Raw genomic sequence first — 18,748 nt, forward strand, 5'->3', positions numbered from 1 at the left:
ATTCCCTTTCCTTCATAACTTTACTTTAAAGCTAGTTTTCAAATTTTGGTAACTTGTGGGGTTTATCAGTTTGATAGATGAAAAAATAAAAAATACAAATATTTTTTAAAAATATTTCAATCTAGAAGAATATTGAAAGTATTCATCACATACATTACAAATTCATTTCCAGATTTTGCTTATCCAAATACATTGTATACACAACTTCTAGTCAATTGTTTTTTTATTGATTTTGTTATATGTTAATAAAAAAAATCCTGTAATCATGTGTTAGAGAATCATAATTAAGTAAAAAAAAAATATTAGATTTTATTAATTTTAATAAATAATATGTGTACGAACATAAAATAAAAGTACCTATTTGAATTTTATTTATAAAACATAAAATATCATATCATATGCCAAGAGAAAACAAACTGGATTGAAAGTGGTATGTAAATATGGCTTGCTCAAAAATAAGTAAAACATTCCTTATAATATATTTTTTTCATTTTTCACAGTGAATCTGATTAGTTTTAGTTGAAGAAGATATATATATATATATATATGGATACATAAACTTTAATATGTTTAATGAATTCTTTAAGAAATAAATTTTTGTTTGTTGCTGTAAGAGTGTAATTTTTTCTATCTTCATTAATTCAAGAGAATGTACGATTCGAAGCATATGATAACAAATAAATCATCACGTGCTATGTTAAAGTAATTTTCATGTATAATGTAAAATATCTATTAACAAACAAACAAAACAATAAAAAAGAGGGAGAACGTGCATTTGAAAAATCATACAAAAAGAAAGTATTATGATGTCAAGTTGTGGCTCACATAGATATAAAATCAAAAGTTTTTAATTCAATGAAAAATCCTTCTACTAACTATTACAAATATATATAAATCCTTTAAACAACAAATTAGCTGTTTGAGATTAATTGACACTGGATTAATTCAAATCAATATATAAATCATAAGAGTATTACAATATTCAGCTTTGCAAGTACCAAAACTGAATATTTCCATGAAAATGATTAATTTTCCAGACTTACTTAACAAATTTGTTAAAAGAAAAAGAAATATGCTAATCTAAACAACTTCTGGTTAAAAATCATCGTTGGTTTAATTTTATTAAAAATACAGTCGAAAATAAGTATGCTAAAGATTCTTATAAAATTTCAAAAGAATTTTAAAAATACAGTAGTTGAGATTAAGGTGAAATTTTATTCTGGTGTTTAAATTTTTTGATGAAAAACCCTAAATTTTTTAATATTATATATATACTTACTCATTTGGTAGGTGCTTCGAATATTTCCTAAACTATCTATGAAGATTTAAGCAACTCTAGTGCTTAGCTCGGTAGAACTGCAATTGAGTGCATATGCTGTATAAATTCCTAATAAAACAACTATGTCGCAAATTGATTTCTCTTTATATATGTAATTTTACAGGTGTTTTTTTCCCAACAAATACAAGGTCACAATTTTAGATAATGAGGTTTGTAAGAATAATTTAAAATATAGATATTTTAAAAATAAAATAAAGAAAAATAAAATAATGCAAATAGTAGAAGTAGTATTATATGAAACAAATTTTTACATATCTATTATATAAGACAACACAAATATAAAGCAAAGAGACAAAAAAAGCCTTCTAAGTGGATGTGATGAAGGAAACATGGGAATAAACATAAGATTGAACACAAAACAAAAGAACAGAGGAATCAAAGAACATGAGAATTAAAGAACATGAGAATGACTGAACCAAAAAACATGAGAACAAGGGAACCAAAGAACATGAGAACAAAAGAACCAAAGAACATGAGAACAAAGGAACCAAAGAACATGAAAACAAAGGAACCAAAGAACATGAAAACAAAGGAATCAAAGAACGTGAGAACAAAGGAACCAAAGAACATGAGAACAAGGGAACCAAAGAACATAAGAACAAAAGAACCAAAGAACATGAGAATGAGGGAACCAAAGAACATGAGAACAAAAGAATCAAAGAACATGAGAATGAGGGAACTAAAGAACATGAGAACAAGTGAACCAAAGAACATGAGAACAAAAGAACCAAAGAACATGAGAACAAAGGAACCAAAGAACATGAAAACAAAAGAATCAAAGAACATGAAAACAAAGGAATCAAAGAACGTGAGAACAAAGGAACCAAAGAACATGAGAACAAGGGAATCAAAGAACATGAGAACAAAAGAACCAAAGAACATGAGAATGAGGGAACTAAAGAACATAAGAACAAAGGAACCAAAGAACATGAGAATGAGGGAACTAAAGAACATGAGAACAAGGGAACCAAAGAACATGAGAACAAAAGAACCAAAGAACATGAGAACAAAGGAACCAAAGAACATGAAAACAAAGGAATCAAAGAACGTGAGAATAAAGGAATCAAAGAACATGAGAACAAGAGAATCAAAGAACATGAGAACAAAAGAACCAAAGAACATGAGAATGAGGGAACTAAAGAACATGAGAACAAAGGAATCAAAGAACATGAGAATGAAGGAACTAAAGAACATGAGAACAAGGGAACCAAAGAACATGAGAACAAAAGAACCAAAGAACATGAGAACAAAAGAACCAAAGAACATGAAAACAAAAGAACCAAAGAACATGAAAACAAAGGAACCAAAGAACATGAAAACAAAGGAATCAAAGAACGTGAGAACAAAGGAACCAAAGAACATGAGAACAAAAGAACCAAAGAACATGAAAATGAGCGAACCAAAGAATATGAGAACAAAGGAATCAAAGAACATGAGAATGAGGGAACTAAAGAACATGAGAACAAAAGAACCAAAGAACATGAGAACAAAAGAATCAAAGAATATGAGAATAAAGGAACCAAAGAATATGAAAACAAAGGAACCAAAGAACATGAAAACAAAGGAATGAAAGAACGTGAGAACAAAGGAACCAAAGAACATGAGAATAAGGGAACCAAAGAACATGAGAAGAAAAGAACCATAGAACATGAGAACAAAGGAACTAAAGAACATGAGAACAAGGGAACCAAAGAACATGAGAACAAAAGAATCAAAGAACATGAGAACAAAGGAACCAAAGAACATGAAAACAAAGGAACCAAAGAACATGAAAACAAAGGAATCAAAGAACGTGAGAACAAAGGAACCAAAAAACATGAGAACAAGGGAATCAAAGAACATGAGAATAAAAGAACCAAAGAACATGAGAATGAAGGAACTAAAGAACATGAGAACAAAGGAACCAAAGAATATGAGAATGAAGGAACTAAAGAACATGAGAACAAGGGAACCAAAGAACATGAGAACAAAAGAATCAAAGAACATGAGAACAAAGGAACCAAAGAACATGAAAACAAAGGAACCAAAGAACATGAAAACAAAAGAATCAAAGAACATGAGAACAAAGGAACCAAAGGACATGAGAACAAGAGAATCAAAGAACATGAGAACAAAAGAACCAAAGAACATGAGAATGAGGGAACTAAAGAACATAAGAACAAAGGAACCAAAGAACATGAGAATGAGGGAACTAAAGAACATGAGAACAAGGGAACCAAAGAACATGAGAACAAAAGAACCAAAGAACATGAAAATGAGGGAACCAAAGAATATGAGAATAAAGGAACCAAAGAACATGAGAATGAGGGAACTAAAGAACATGAGAACAACGAAACCAAAGAACATGAGCACAAAAGAACCAAAGAACATGAGAACAAAGGAACCAAAGAACATGAAAACAAAAGAACCAAAGAACATGAAAACAAAGGAATCAAAGAACGTGAAAACAAAGGAACCAAAGAACATGAGAACAAAAGAACCAAAGAACATGAGAACAAAAGAACCAAAGAACATGAGAACAAAGGAATCAAAAAACATGAAAATAAAGGAACCAAAGAACATGAAAACAAAAGAATCAAAGAACGTGAGAACAAAGGAACCAAAGAACATGAGAACAAGGGAATCAAAGAACATGAGAACAAAAGAACCAAAGAACATGAGAATGAGGTAACTAAAGAACATGAGAATGAGGGAACTAAAGAACATGAGAACTAGAGAACCAAAGAACATGAGAACGAGTGAATCAAAAAATATGAAAATGAAGGAACCAAAGAATATGAGAATAAAGGAACCAAAGAATATGAGAGCAAAGGAATCAAAGAATATGAGAATGAGGGAACCAAAGAACATCATAACAAGGGAACCAAAGAATATGAGAATAAGAGAATCAAAGAACATGAGAACAAAGGAACCAAAGAACATGAGAATGAGGGAACTAAAGAACATGAGAACTAGAGAACCAAAGAACATGAGAACGAGTGAATCAAAAAATATGAAAATGAAGGAACCAAAAAATATGAGAACATAGAAAAGATGGAACATGAGAACATGAAAAAGATGAAATATGAGAATATGAAAAAGATAGAACATATGAATGGAGGCATCAAGAGACACGGAAACATAGGAAAGAATGAATATGGAAAAAATAAAGTATAGATGAATATAAAATGATACACTATATTTTATTTTTGATAATATATATATAATAATAATAATTTTATAATTTTATTAAATTTAAAATTTATTAGAAGAAATATTTGAGTTAAAATAAGAAATATTTGAGTTAAAATAAGTAATTTTAAGATAAAATTAAAATTGAATTATTTAATTATTTTTTGTCAAAATACATACATTTGCATCAATTTATTTGTCATACTTTGTTATGATTTCTTGAATTTTTTATGATATTAAGATAAATCAAATTAAAATCTAAAGAAATTTCTATATATATATATATATATATATATATATATCTTTGAATGGTGAGCTTTGAAAAATCAAAGAAACAACATGTTATCCTAATTGGTTTGTAAATAAGTAATATTATTTTTTTTTAGTTTATTTTTGAATAAAAATATTCATATGTGATTCTTAATTTTAAATATATAAACCAATACATCTTGAACTATACATAAGTAGTTTAAAATTTGTCTTAATCTTATGAAAACTTTCCAAAGATTAATATAAAAATTTATCTAGAAAATAAAAATAATTTATTTTATGTGTATTAAAAAAATATATAAAATAAATTAATAAAAATATATAGGATCAAAATATGCTTTAAGAGTATGTATATATATATATATATATATATATATATATATATATAACTTATAAAATAAATTTTACAAATAAAAATGTCATTGAAAAATTAAATATTAGTTAATATAACAACCATAAAATATCCAATAGACTATAAGATGCTATTATATATATTTTATAATATTTAAATACTTCACTTTTTAAATTATTCATTTGAGCTTATGACTCACAAACAAAGTATAAAATCATATTGTATTAAAATAATTCTAAATTTAGCTATTTATTTATTTTATTAAATCTTAAAATATAAGTTTTTTTAATAATTTAAGTTTTTATAAGTGCAATGAATACATTTTTATATTCTTTTTTCACTGTAAAACTAATATTTAAGGATTTATTAGAATTTATTCTATATTATTTTATTTTCATACAAGTATTCTTTAAAAAAATGGCTAACATAGAGAAAAGACATGGCATTAGGATGCATTAAATATAAAGAATCTATTAGTAGAAAATTCTTAAAAATTGACCAAACAAATAGAGGTGTTAGAATAGAAGGATGTGTATAAGATATTTATTTAGAGAAAGTTGAACTAATCAATAAATACATGGAAGATAGAAATGTTGTTGACATTCTTCAAAAGAAAAATCAACTATAACCTATAAAAAAATTAAATATATTTTTAAATATACTAAACTTAATAGATAAGTAGTAAGTGATTTAAATTCAAAATTGATTGTAATTCTTTGTTAAATAATATAAATAAGAAATTTAGAAGATACGATTTTTTTATTTAATTTTTTATATATCACTAAAAAATTGAAATATACATATTTTATACTTATGATTTTAGATATTAATCTGATAATTTTATTTTTTATTCTTTACTTAATTTTTATATTTGATTACTAAATAGAAGTTATTTTGATAATACTTCAAGTATATAATATACAAGTTAGTAATGCTTTTTAAAAACATCTATGCCTTATATGCAAGAATAATCTATTGCATTTTATTATAGCATAGGTGTTTTGATAATTATTTTTATTATTATTGTTTTTTATTACATAATTTTTATTTTGCAATTAGTACCATCAATATTGCTAATCATTTTTTGGATATAAGCAATGATAGTATTCATTGATAACAACAAATATATGTCAAGTTTTTAAAATAATTATTTAATATTATTATTATTTTAAATAATAAAAAAATAATATATTTTTAATAATTATTTGTATTCATTTATTATACATACAAGACATAATACATTTAGATTGTAATTTTTTAGATCTATAGTAATTTCTTTATAATAAAAATTTTAATAACTCAATAATTTTTGTTATCCTTGTCTTCAACCTCCATATTTTTAGTAATTTCAAGCAATATATCATCAAATAATTGTTCATGTTTCAATAATGCTTTTGCAGCAAGATTAAAAAAGAACTTCTATCAACATTGGATTGTAGATATATATTCTTTGAATACTATTCAAAAGCTCATTATTAGTATCATCTTCATTTTTATTATACTAAATTTTGTTTACAAAAATCAATGAACAATCATATATATTAAATGTAATTGGAAATTATTGATGCAAGCATAGCAATGTAAACAACTTTTATTCAGCTCATCAATATCAATTAATGAATTTTATAAATATGTGCTTCTTCTTGTTATCTTTATCATTTATACTTTATAAATAAAATTATTAATAATATTTCTTAAGAGCAATAATTATGTAAGTATTAATTGGCTATAATTTTGATATTGTATTTGGAAGAAGCAATGTTATTTCAACATGCTTAAGATTCAAATTACTTGATCCATGGAATAATATATTATCAAAAATAAGTTTTTATTTTATTTTTATAATCTTAAGCTTTTATTTATTTTTTGAAATCTTCTTAGTATCAAGGATAAGAACTTGACGAAGGCAAATAAATAAGTGAGACTTTTTTCAAAGAAAGATGACAAATTAAAAGTAAAGAAATATGTATATTAACAAGAAATTAGAATAGCTATTGCCAAGAGACAAAAAAATTAGAGATTCTTGAAACTAGACCAAAAACAAGAAAGGAGTTATTAAAAGTAAAGAAGGCTTCACTCTTTCCTTTATATACACTATATATCTAAGAGCTATGTGGCAATGTTCTCTAGGACTTCTAACACATATTCAATTTGCAAGATATATGTCATAACTTGCAATGCAAGTTTTTTATATGTGTGCCACATTCTTAGCTTCTACTAGAAGCTATCAATACATACAACATGTAGCTTACTTGTTGGCTAAGTTTTTAATCTATCTATGACCTATAGACATGTATAAAGATGAAACTGCATCTATGAAGCTTTTAAGAAGCTTTTCTGGAGGATATCATGAAATTAACCTACTTCTATTTATTCATATTACTAAGACAATTATTAGAGTAAACATGTATGATTGTAATATATATTTTTTTTTAGAAATTAGTTCCATGAGTAGTGGAAATCATATATTGATGAAGTTCAAGATGCGACAAATTGTATTTGTCACATACTTTGATTTTTATTTCTTTTGAATGTAGTTAATAGGTCCTCTTAGCTGTTGATAGTATTCTATTATAAGGTGAAAAGACCACCTTGTTATTTGATCATTTTTTAGGCCTTCATAACTTTCATGAAATAAAAAAAAATTATACTATTACAAGTATTCCTATCTCTAATAAAATCACCAAACATTGAAAGTCTCTTTTAAAGTCATGATACCAAATATGTTATAACTTGCCATCTATTTAAAGAAGAAAATATCATTCTAAATGATCTTCATCTCAATTATATTTTCTTAAAGGTTGTGGCAATGGCAATGTTTCATTTGATAAGTCAAAAAATGATGGCTATTGAACTAAATCTATTGATTATAGATTTAGTAAATATTAATATTATACAATAAAAATATTTATAATATAAGATAGAAAATAGAATTTAATTTTTATTGAACATCCTTTATTTTATAGAAAAGAATTACTTGACTCTTCATCTTGGTTTTTATAGATGTTATTGATAAAAAGTTTTAAACATTTATATTACATTTGTAAGATTTTTTGTTGCATCCCTTGTAAATTACTAATATTGTATCCACACCAATGAACAAGATATTCCAACATATTTTGGCATTATTTAGAATCTAAGACTTCTTCCAATCTAAAATTTTATTTATTGTATACTTCTATAAAAAGAGGTGGTATTTTTCTTCTTCCCAAATTATTTACTATCATATATGCCTCAATATAATATATGTAAAATACAAGATAGATATTCATAAACTCCAATAGATGTAATTGTTTAGTAATTGGATTGACTTCTTTACATTTAAGAAATTGTGTAAATCTAAAATAATTTAATTTATTATAAAAAAATAGTCTTAATATTATAATTAAATAATAATATCTTATTACCAACATAGAATTGAGCTTGTTTCTTGCAATAGGCATCCGCATTGATCTTTTGTTGTTCTTGAGCTTCTTTTAGATCACCTTTCAATATTATATGTAACTCAGATAAATAATTTGTCAAATATTTTATTGCAAGATTATTAACTTTTAAAAATTAAAAAGTATTAAATCATAGATAATAACCATAATTAGTAAAAAAAAGATGTTTATTTAGTAGAAAAATATATTATACTATTATAAGTAAACTTTGTTAATAGCAAATTTTTTGTCTAATCATCTTATTTGTAGTTGATGGTATACTTCAAATTTTGCTTCAAAACTTGATTTACATGCTTTATTTGTCCATCAATTTGAAGATAAAAAGTCAAAGATATTTTTATGTGTACCTTTAGAATTTTAATAAGAATTTTCCAAAATCTTAATACATATTGATTCTCCTTATCTAATATGATATCCTTAAGCAATCTTTGATAGCAATAGATATTGTTAAGAAAAAGCTTAGATGTTTCTTTATTACAAATAGATTTTATACATAATATAAAGTATGCCATCTTGGTGAAATGATCTACTATTATAAATATAAAGTCATAAGAAATTGGGATTGAAAAATCCATGATTAAATCTATAGAAATAAAAGACTATAATTGTTTTGAAATAAGTAATGGGTAAAGAAGTCCATAAGGTCAATGATGAGGAGTTTTTGACCTTGAACAAAAATCATATGATTGTATAAAATCTTTGATTGCCTTCCACATTTGAGGCCACAAAAATCTTTAGATATTAGCTTCAAAGTCTTCTTGTATCTAAAATATCTTATTGTTGGAAAGTTGTAACAAACTTGGAAAATATATAATTATGCTTCACCTTCTAAAACATGTAAGTAGCCTTCAAAATAAAATATATTATTCTTAAATTCAAATTTAGAAGTATTATGAAATTTTAAAGTTTTTTTTTCCATATCATGAATAAGAGGATCAGAGCACATATTTAACTAAATTTGCTTAAAAAAAGTTGAATCAAAAGTTAATATTCATTTCATTGTTTAAAGATGAAATTGCTTTGGCTTTAAGATAATTATTCATTATTGATTAAAAATAGTATTTTCTTTTGATATATAATAATATTATCTAAAAATATTATATGATAAACCTTATTATTTTTTTGATTGATCAATGATCTTGAATTCAAATCTTAACAAAGACATACTCCAATGGGCTTAACAACAATTCAAAACACATGCTAGTATAAAATATTTAAGATTCTTGTGATTCATATATAGTGACTAGATTAGAAGCATCTTCTAGATAATGGTATCATTCTTAAAAAGAATCTACAAATGTAAAAAGTTTTTTGTCATGGATCTTGTAGTTGATTTTGATTTCTGAAAATTTTCTTAAATAAAAAGTTATTAGATGAAATTTATCATTTATTCCTATTTGTGATAATATAGCTATCAAAGAAAAGTTTGATGTATCTATTTCTATAAAAAATGGCTTAAAAAATTTGACAAGATTTTGCTGAAGTTTATCTTTACAAGTCATATATATAAATAGAACTCCAATTTCAGAGAAGTTCTTGACAAAGATTCAATAGTAATTGGCAAATTCCAAAAAAAATTAGATATTTTTTATTATTTTTGAGATCTTTTAATCTATAATGATTTGAAATTTTTTATAATCTATTATGAATCCATCATTTTAAATAATATATTTTAAGAAATTAACTTAAATAATATAAAATACATACTTTTCTAGCTTGACATAGAGTCCTATATCTTTTAGTTTTTATAATACATAATGAAGATGATGTTTATGCTCTTGTATGATTTTAGAATAAATTAAGATATTTTTTAAATAGTAGACAACAAAATCGTCCAAAAACCTTCAAAAGATATCATTCATTAGATGTTGAAAAAATATTGGTGCATTTATAAAGTGCTAATGTTAGTGCATCAAAAAGGCATGCCATTGTATTTAAAATATCTATATTTGGTTTAGAATGTAGTCTTTCATTTTTTTTTTTTGATGTATACAAAATTATATCTTCTTTGTAGATCTATTTTTATATAGATCTTAGCTTGATTTAATTGATTTAAAAGTTTAGATGTCAAAGATAGTGGATACTTATTATTAATATTGATCTTATTGAGTTCTTGATAATCCACAAACATCTACAATAATCTATCTTTTTTTAAAATTTTTAAAGTTTTTCACCATTAAAAACAAATGTGGCATAAATATTACAAGGTAATCATTCTTTTGTAGCATACAAGAAAGCCTTGTATTTATAAATATAAGTTTGATTGTACTAAAATTATGACTTTTTACTTAATTAACAATATTTTTAGTTATACTTTGAAAAAAGATAAGATTATAAGAAATTCAATCTAATTAAAGATTATACTTTTTTACTCATGGTAAACCTAAAATGATTAAATTAGAAAAAAATCTAATGATAATAAATATTATAAAAACTATTATGATCATTAATGGCTATTTCTATAAGAAAGATTTCATAAGTAACATCTCCAAAAGACCATCTATGTCTTTTATATGAATAGATTTAGTTTTTATTATTAAATATATATTATATCTTTTAACAAACTCTTTATCTAAGAAATAAGCTAAGGCTCATGAATCTAGTAAGATAGATGTTGTGTGATGTTTAGGTCTTAAATTAACATCTAGTGTAAAATAAGGAGAAAGTTTGAAAGAGAGAATAGGACCTTCATTAGGTGTTGTACAAGATTTAATTGCTTAGATCCTATTTTAGCTAAGTAAATTTATTTTTTGATATATTATCTTCTTTGACATCCACACTCATCAATTTGTAGTTGCATCATTTCTTTGGACAATATTAAAGGATGTATTTAGGTCCTCCACAATATATATACAATCTTTTTTAATAACAATGAATCTTTTTTTATTCAATGCAAGGTATAAAATCTATTGCATCAATTTGTATATTCTTTACTTTCAAATGTATGTATTGAGAAGATGTTGGTATTGTTATTAAATTGAAATAATATTGAGGCTTATTTATGCAACTTTTGGATCAAATTTTAAAAAGTCAATTATCACACTTCGCAACAAAGTTGATTCTTGACTTAATGTTTGAAGGTCAGATGAATCAAGTATTAATTTCTTTACTTCATATTGTAATCCATAAAAAAATTAATTAATAAGTATTACTTGATCTTATTTGATATCAATTGCAAGTTGTCAAAATTGTGAAGCATAAAACATTATGAATTGATTTTCTTGTTGTAAAATATGGACCTTGTTTGTTGCAACATGAATTTCATTATGTTCTCTATTCATAGATCAAAATTTTGCCAAAAAAGTCTCAAAATTATTCAATATTGGATCATGTCATTCAAAAAATAAATAAAAATCATAATAATGTAAAACTTGAAAGAAGTGTATTGATAAATCTAACTTGTGATCTTAGAGTTGGATAGCTTTAGGATTGAAGTTCAATTGCCAGTTGTACTTGATTGATGAATCATCAAAATTTTGATTTTGTACCATCAAACTTCTCGGGCAAGGTGATTTTTGGTTTTCTAATGCTTGAAAAATATTCCACTATAGGAGGAGTAGTAAAACATGATCACTCTATCTTGAGAGTCTAAGACTCATCTAATCCATAGCCACATAAAATTCTAATACAAAATAAGATAAAATGGATTAGAACAAAACTAAATAGGAAGATGTAAAATCAAACTTTATTAAGAAAGAAGGTCCAAAGCCATACTTGACCAAATGCCTAAAAGGCCTTAATCAGTCGTATTTATACTTTCTCCTACTACCTTAGACTTTCTAGAATATTTTTAGATAATAGACTCTACTTAAATAACCGCCTTCAATTTCTTCTAGAAGTTTCTATGGTGGATTCTACATAGATAACCACCTTAAGCTCTTTTTAGAATATTTGACAGTGGATTCGACATGGTCCACCAATATAGTCCTAATTCTAGAAACTTCCATAACTTCTCAAGCATGGTTCCAACTATCTATCCTTATGTGTCAATAATACAAATATGTCATCTATACCCTGTTATAATTCATTTTCCTCCATTAATATAGAACATCCTTATTTCGCTTCCAATGGTATCTCCAAATTGTCTCCTGGCAATGGATGAGATTTTGTGTAGGTTTGTACGTTACATCATAGATGGAATAACCTTTCTAAAGAACTTTGTATTGAGGTTGTAGACGTCCATTGCCATAGTAAGGATAGCAATGCTTAAAAATACTATCTACTTCATATTCTTATTGGTTATTAATTACAACTGGTGGTATTGTTGCATGTTGAAGAACCATTAATATATGTCTTCTTGTCTCAAAGTCCCAGAGTATGTATTAGGCTTACTCAATTTTAGTGTAGAAAATATAGACTCCCTTGTCCTAAAGGCTTTTATTTGCCCTTGTAAAGTAGTTATCTAGCCTAAGAAGTGTTGTATTTGAGCCTCCATTTGGAATTACTCTGTCATATCTCTCATGTTGTAATTTCTTTGTTAGACTCCAATATTGTAATATCTTCTTATTTTTTCGTTGATTTTTTAAGAATAACTTGTGGTAGCCTCAATACAGTAGGTAGTGTGACTACAATAATTGACCTCAAACTAGATGATGGCTATTGATACACTACCAAAGAATAATCTAACACTTGCTTTGATACCAATGAAAGAGGATTAGTCTATCTTGAGATTCTAGGACTCTTCTAATCCATAGCAATATAAAACCTCATCATGAAGTAGAACAAAGTAGACCAGAACAAAACTAAACAGAACTAAATTAAATTGGACATAAAAGACAAAATTGTGTAAAAAAAAATAGAACAAAATAGAATTAAATAGAATGATGCAAAATCAAACTTTACTAAGAGAGAAGGTCCAAAGCCATACCTTATTAGATGCCCAAAAGGCCCTAGTCAGTCCTATTTATACTTGTTATGTTATCCTAGACTTTCTAAAATATTCATAGATGATAGATCCTACTTAAATAACCGTCCTAAATTCCTTTTAGAAGGTTCTATGGTGGATTCTAGCTACATAACTGCCATGTCTTTTTAGAAGGTTCCATGGAAGGCCTCACCTAGATAACCGCCCTAAATTCTTTCTAAAATGTTTTATGGTGGATCCTACATAGTCCACCAATCTAGTCCTAATTCTAAAATCTTCCATAACTTTTCAAGCATGGTTTCAACTATCTATCTATATATGTCAATAATACAAATATCTTATCTATACTTTGTTATAAGTAGTATAATTTGATGTAGATGTTGAAACAGCTCTAGTCATCTCTATATCTTTACTACTTGCAAATCTTATTATTTTTTGTGGTAATAAATTAGGTTGATGCATTGCAAATATTAATTCTTTTAATTATTTTTGCATTTGCACCATTGCATTTTTCATTTCAGCAAGCTCTACTATGATTATATAATAGAAAAGAAGATGACTAATATCTCTTAAGATAATTAAAAGAGATGATTAAGAAATAAATGAAAATTTAAGAACAATTTCAATTTAGAAGTAGGTAATCCACAACTTCTAATATGCTTATGTCTTATTAAAAAAAATAAAAAAATAAAAAAATAAAAAAAAGATAATCCGCTTTTAATCAAGAAAAGACAAAGCTTTGATATTGTACATGTATTCTTATCAATATGTCAAGGATAAAAACTTGATGAAGACAAATAAACAAATGAGACATTTTTCAAAGAAAGATGAAAAATTAGAAGTAAAGTGATATGTATATTAACAAGAAACTACAATGGCTATTGCCAAAAGATAAGAAAATTAGAAATCCTTGAAACTAAATCAAAAGCAAGAAAAGAACTTATAAGAGTGAAGAAGGCTTTACTCTTGCCTCTATATATATTATCTACTTAAGAGCTATGTAGTGACATTTTGTAGGACCTCTAATACCTATTCAATTTATAAAACACATGTCTTAATTTGTAGAGCAAGTTTTTCATATATGCACCATATCATTAGCTTGTACTAAAACCTACTAATATATGTGACATGTGGTTAACTTGTTGGTCAAGTTTTTAATCTATTAATCACCTATATACATGTATAAAGATGAAACAACATCTATGAAGCTTTTAGGAAGCTTTTCTAGAAGATATTACAAAATTAATCTACTTCTACCTATTCATAATACCTAGATAATTATTAAAGTAAATATACATGATGGTGACACTTAGCCATTTGTAAAATGAGAATCTAATCATCCATATCATTTTATTACTCTAATAATAAAATTCTACATATTTTCTTAGCTTATTATTGAAAAAGCATGATTTCATTATCTTATTAATGATTAAAGCTTCCAACTTTTCACTTCCATTTGTATTTGCTATCAATGTTATTATAAGTTGAACTTTATTTTTTTTATGCTTCTAATTTACTACCATTCAATTTTGTAGTTAAGTGCCATTTTAAAATAAAGATTTTTTTTCTATATTAAAGAGATCTTTTAGAAAATACTTTAATACCTTTTTTATTAAAGTAAGAAGTAATGAGACATCTATTTTAATTGACTTGTTTTTTTTCAAATTACTTGAATGATTTGAAAGATAAGCAATATTTAAAGATGTATAGCTAGTCATCAAAAATTCAAGGACCTTCCTTTCTCTTCTTAATGTCAAAGCATTTAGCAAATTGGTTCCATTTTCCTTTAATAGTTCTCATATTACTACTACTTTGCTTGATTGTTGTTGAAAGATTAAATTTGCCAATACTTACTTCAACTTGAGAAAGCTAACAACTTGTTCTCTTTTTACTAAAACTTGAACTAATTGCATACTCTCAAGATTCATATGTTACTCATGGTAAATTGTGAGGTAATTTCAAGAAGCCAAATCTTCTCTACATGCCATGCACTAAGTTCATATTATTTGTATTTTGGATTCTTTTCTTTAAACAAGTAAATCTCTAATTTTTGAAGTTTAATTAAAAACATATATTTAATAAACATTGTTGAACAAACCTTCTAGAGATAAGTTCAACTTAGAAAAGAATTTAAGAAATTACAAAAGTTTTAAATATTTTAAATTGTAACATTGAATATAATTCAAATGTAAATTCCATTGCTATCAAAATATCTATCTATTATAGAATAATTTACAATACAACTTATGTTAATAGTATTAGTGATTTTTCATACATGCATTCTTACTAGTGTATATATTGTGTTGGCAATGAGACCAACAAAACCAGGTAAAATTATACTAAGAATTTGATTGCACAAGTTGTACAATTTACAATTCTGAAATTCTGTGTTATGCTCAGACATGGAAGTGTGTAGCAGCATGGGAAGGGAATGAAAGAGGAAGAATGTGAGCTTCGGCCGACAAAACGCACAATCACAATCACAGGCATTGGCACCACTGGGATGGAATCTCTGCGTCGGTGCAAGTCCTGGACTCAGGAACTTCATGGTGCAGCATGTCGATGCCGCTCTTGGACTGGTGCTGCTCGGCCTCGTCGACCCATCTGTCGGTGTCGGCCGAGCCTGCTGCCCGAATTGCCTGCAGAGTTGCATACAAATCCAATCCTGTCACCATTCTTTGCTGGTTTTTTGTCATCAACTCATGGTGATTCTCTTGCGATGTGAACCACGGCGGCAACATGACTGCAAGCATTGGGTTCTTGTGCTCCACTGCTCCGTTTTGGGTCAAACCAAAATTGAGCCCCATGTGCAAGCCGTGGTCGGCAGCAATGATCAACGCTGTGTGGTTCCAATCCTGCTAGGTTAGCTTCCTCACAAACCCAGCCAAGGAATCGTCCAAGAGCCGGAGGATCTCGGAGCTAGCTTCGTGTCCTTCCATGATCCAAGCTGACGAGAATTTATCTCGGTCGGAATACGCAGCTTGAATCGATTCCAAGTACTGCAGGGTGTGTTCGTGGACGTGCTGACCCTTCAAGCACCTTGCAGTGATGGCATATGGCCCCTTGAAATTGCCCCATGGATTTGAACCCTCTGCGAAGAAATCTGAATGGCAAAACGGGGAGATGAGCTCGTGGTCGAAGCTGAGCCGGTCTTCCCTCGTCATCTGGTTCATGTGAGCAGCATTGATGTCGAAGCAGAGGTCGGCTGTGTGGAGAGTCACCCAGCCGGAGTTCGCAAAATCCTCCCACAATGGCGGCACCCAGATGGAGTTGTTTCGTGGTGGTACCACTCCTTGGAACATGGCTCGGAAGTTGTGCTCAGTTGAAAATGACATCATGTTGTGGCGGAAGAATTGATACAACCTCGTCATGCTCTTGGCGTCAGCTTCCTCCTGTGCGGACACTGTGCGCCGGAGGCGCCTGTGGAATCCCCGGCAGCTGGTTGCGTCCATGAACAGAAAGATGACATCAAGCTTCGGAGTGGTAGAATGGTTTAATGGCGTTGTCCGGTTTGAAGCTTTAGGATTCGGTCTTACTTGGGTCACCATTTTCTCCACTTCACCGCATCGAACTATAGCGGCTGGTGGTAACAGGATCTGCTGGTGGCTTTGTACGGGATCTCGCCCGCCTGTCGAATTTTGACCATCACAATCTTGTTCATCGGCATGTTGGTTTCACCCTCGTTGCTTCCTTCTATCTGATCGACCTTTGGCCAATCCACCGTAGATGGAAGCGGGGTATACGTCATGTGCCCTGAGGCACTGATTCTGAGGGCACCATCCACGCTGAAGTTGACGTGAAAATTCCAACTGGCTGCAACTTTTTGGTGCAAGTTGCTACATGCCATCCCCCCCCCCAAAATAAATAAATAAATAAATAAATTCTGGGTGCCATCCGGGAGAATATCCAATCAAGGAAGTCCATGGTCCACAGGTTTACAAGTGGCAGAATTAACTTTTCACGGTCAATATGCGCTCACCGCGGAATCCTCGATCCCAGACTTGGACTGCATTGTGTAGAGCTACCCTCATTGCAAGAGAGCCGCCGATGAAGATGAGTATATGCAGAGCAACTAGTTTCCTCCCTCCTACCAAGCGCCACAGCGCATACTCCACGCCACCAACGACAATCCCTGGCACGACGAACAGGACAAACAGGAGCATGTTATATGCTCCGCGATGCCTGAGGCTTTCGCCATGATCATACAGAAACATTAGGTTCCACGAACCGACGATGATCACCAGGAGCGGCTCTTGAACGCCTCGGGATGCCGGGGCTGAATATGGTGATGTAAGTTGCAGCAAGGAAGCATGGGATGCCGCAGAGAAAGTAAGCTGCAAGGCGCCCTAGGTTGTCCATGACAATGAGCAGATCGCCACCCGCCAGCGATCCCGAGTACAGACTCACCCATGCAACTGTCAAGATCAGCGCTGCGGCGACAAGATTTGAAGAACAGGACGAAAAGTTCCGGTCGTTTGCATTTCTCATGGCAGCCATGAACTTCTCCACTCCACCTCGTCGTCCCTGCATCCACGCTCCAGGATCGTGCATGAGAGGAACGTCTGGGTACTCAACATTGAGGCCGTCGTCGTCGTCGTCGTCGTCGTCATAATCAACCGAATGATTCTTCCGCCGCAACTGATACCAGAACTGCGCGGTTTTGAGTTGCACTACACCCAGTCTCCCCGTCACCCATTTCAGAAATCCCTCGCTCTCAGACCTCGTGTAGGCTCTGATCGCAACCCTTCGGTTTCTCATTCGTGCAGGTGTGTCGAATTTCTTGTTGTCTTAAACCGCCATTCTCTTTCAGGCGCGTGATTCTTCACGCATTGTGAAGCTTTGAAAAGTTCTTCACATCGCATCGACCCGTTACGGCAGCAGCGTCCTCGGCGTAAGATTTCTCCACAACAGCGTCGCCGAGAGCTAATTCGACAGCTCAACTCCCATTTGAGAATTTGCACCTTTGCAATTGGGAACCACCATCGCCACCAAGCGAGGGACGGATCTAACATTCATTCTGGCTATGGCGGTGGCGAAGGCGCAGCACGCTCACACTCACCGCCGCGGCCATGCGTCCCCCTACTTGGTTTTGTGCTCACCGCCCCTATTGCCGTTACAGCATGTTGGAAACGAGGATGCGCGCCTTTTACTGTTCCTGCACGTGTGAACGTACCCCTCACATTCGAAAAGGATATCATAAAGTTGCTTTAACTTTTTGGGACAGGTAATTTCGTGGAGTTGGGTAATCTCAAAGTATCCTAATTCAGTTTGTGAATTCACTTGGATTTGATTTGATTTTTAATATGGAT

This window comes from Physcomitrium patens, chromosome 26, assembly GCF_059467195.1.
Source record: "Physcomitrium patens ecotype Gransden chromosome 26, ASM5946719v1, whole genome shotgun sequence".
NCBI lineage: Eukaryota > Viridiplantae > Streptophyta > Bryopsida > Funariales > Funariaceae > Physcomitrium > Physcomitrium patens.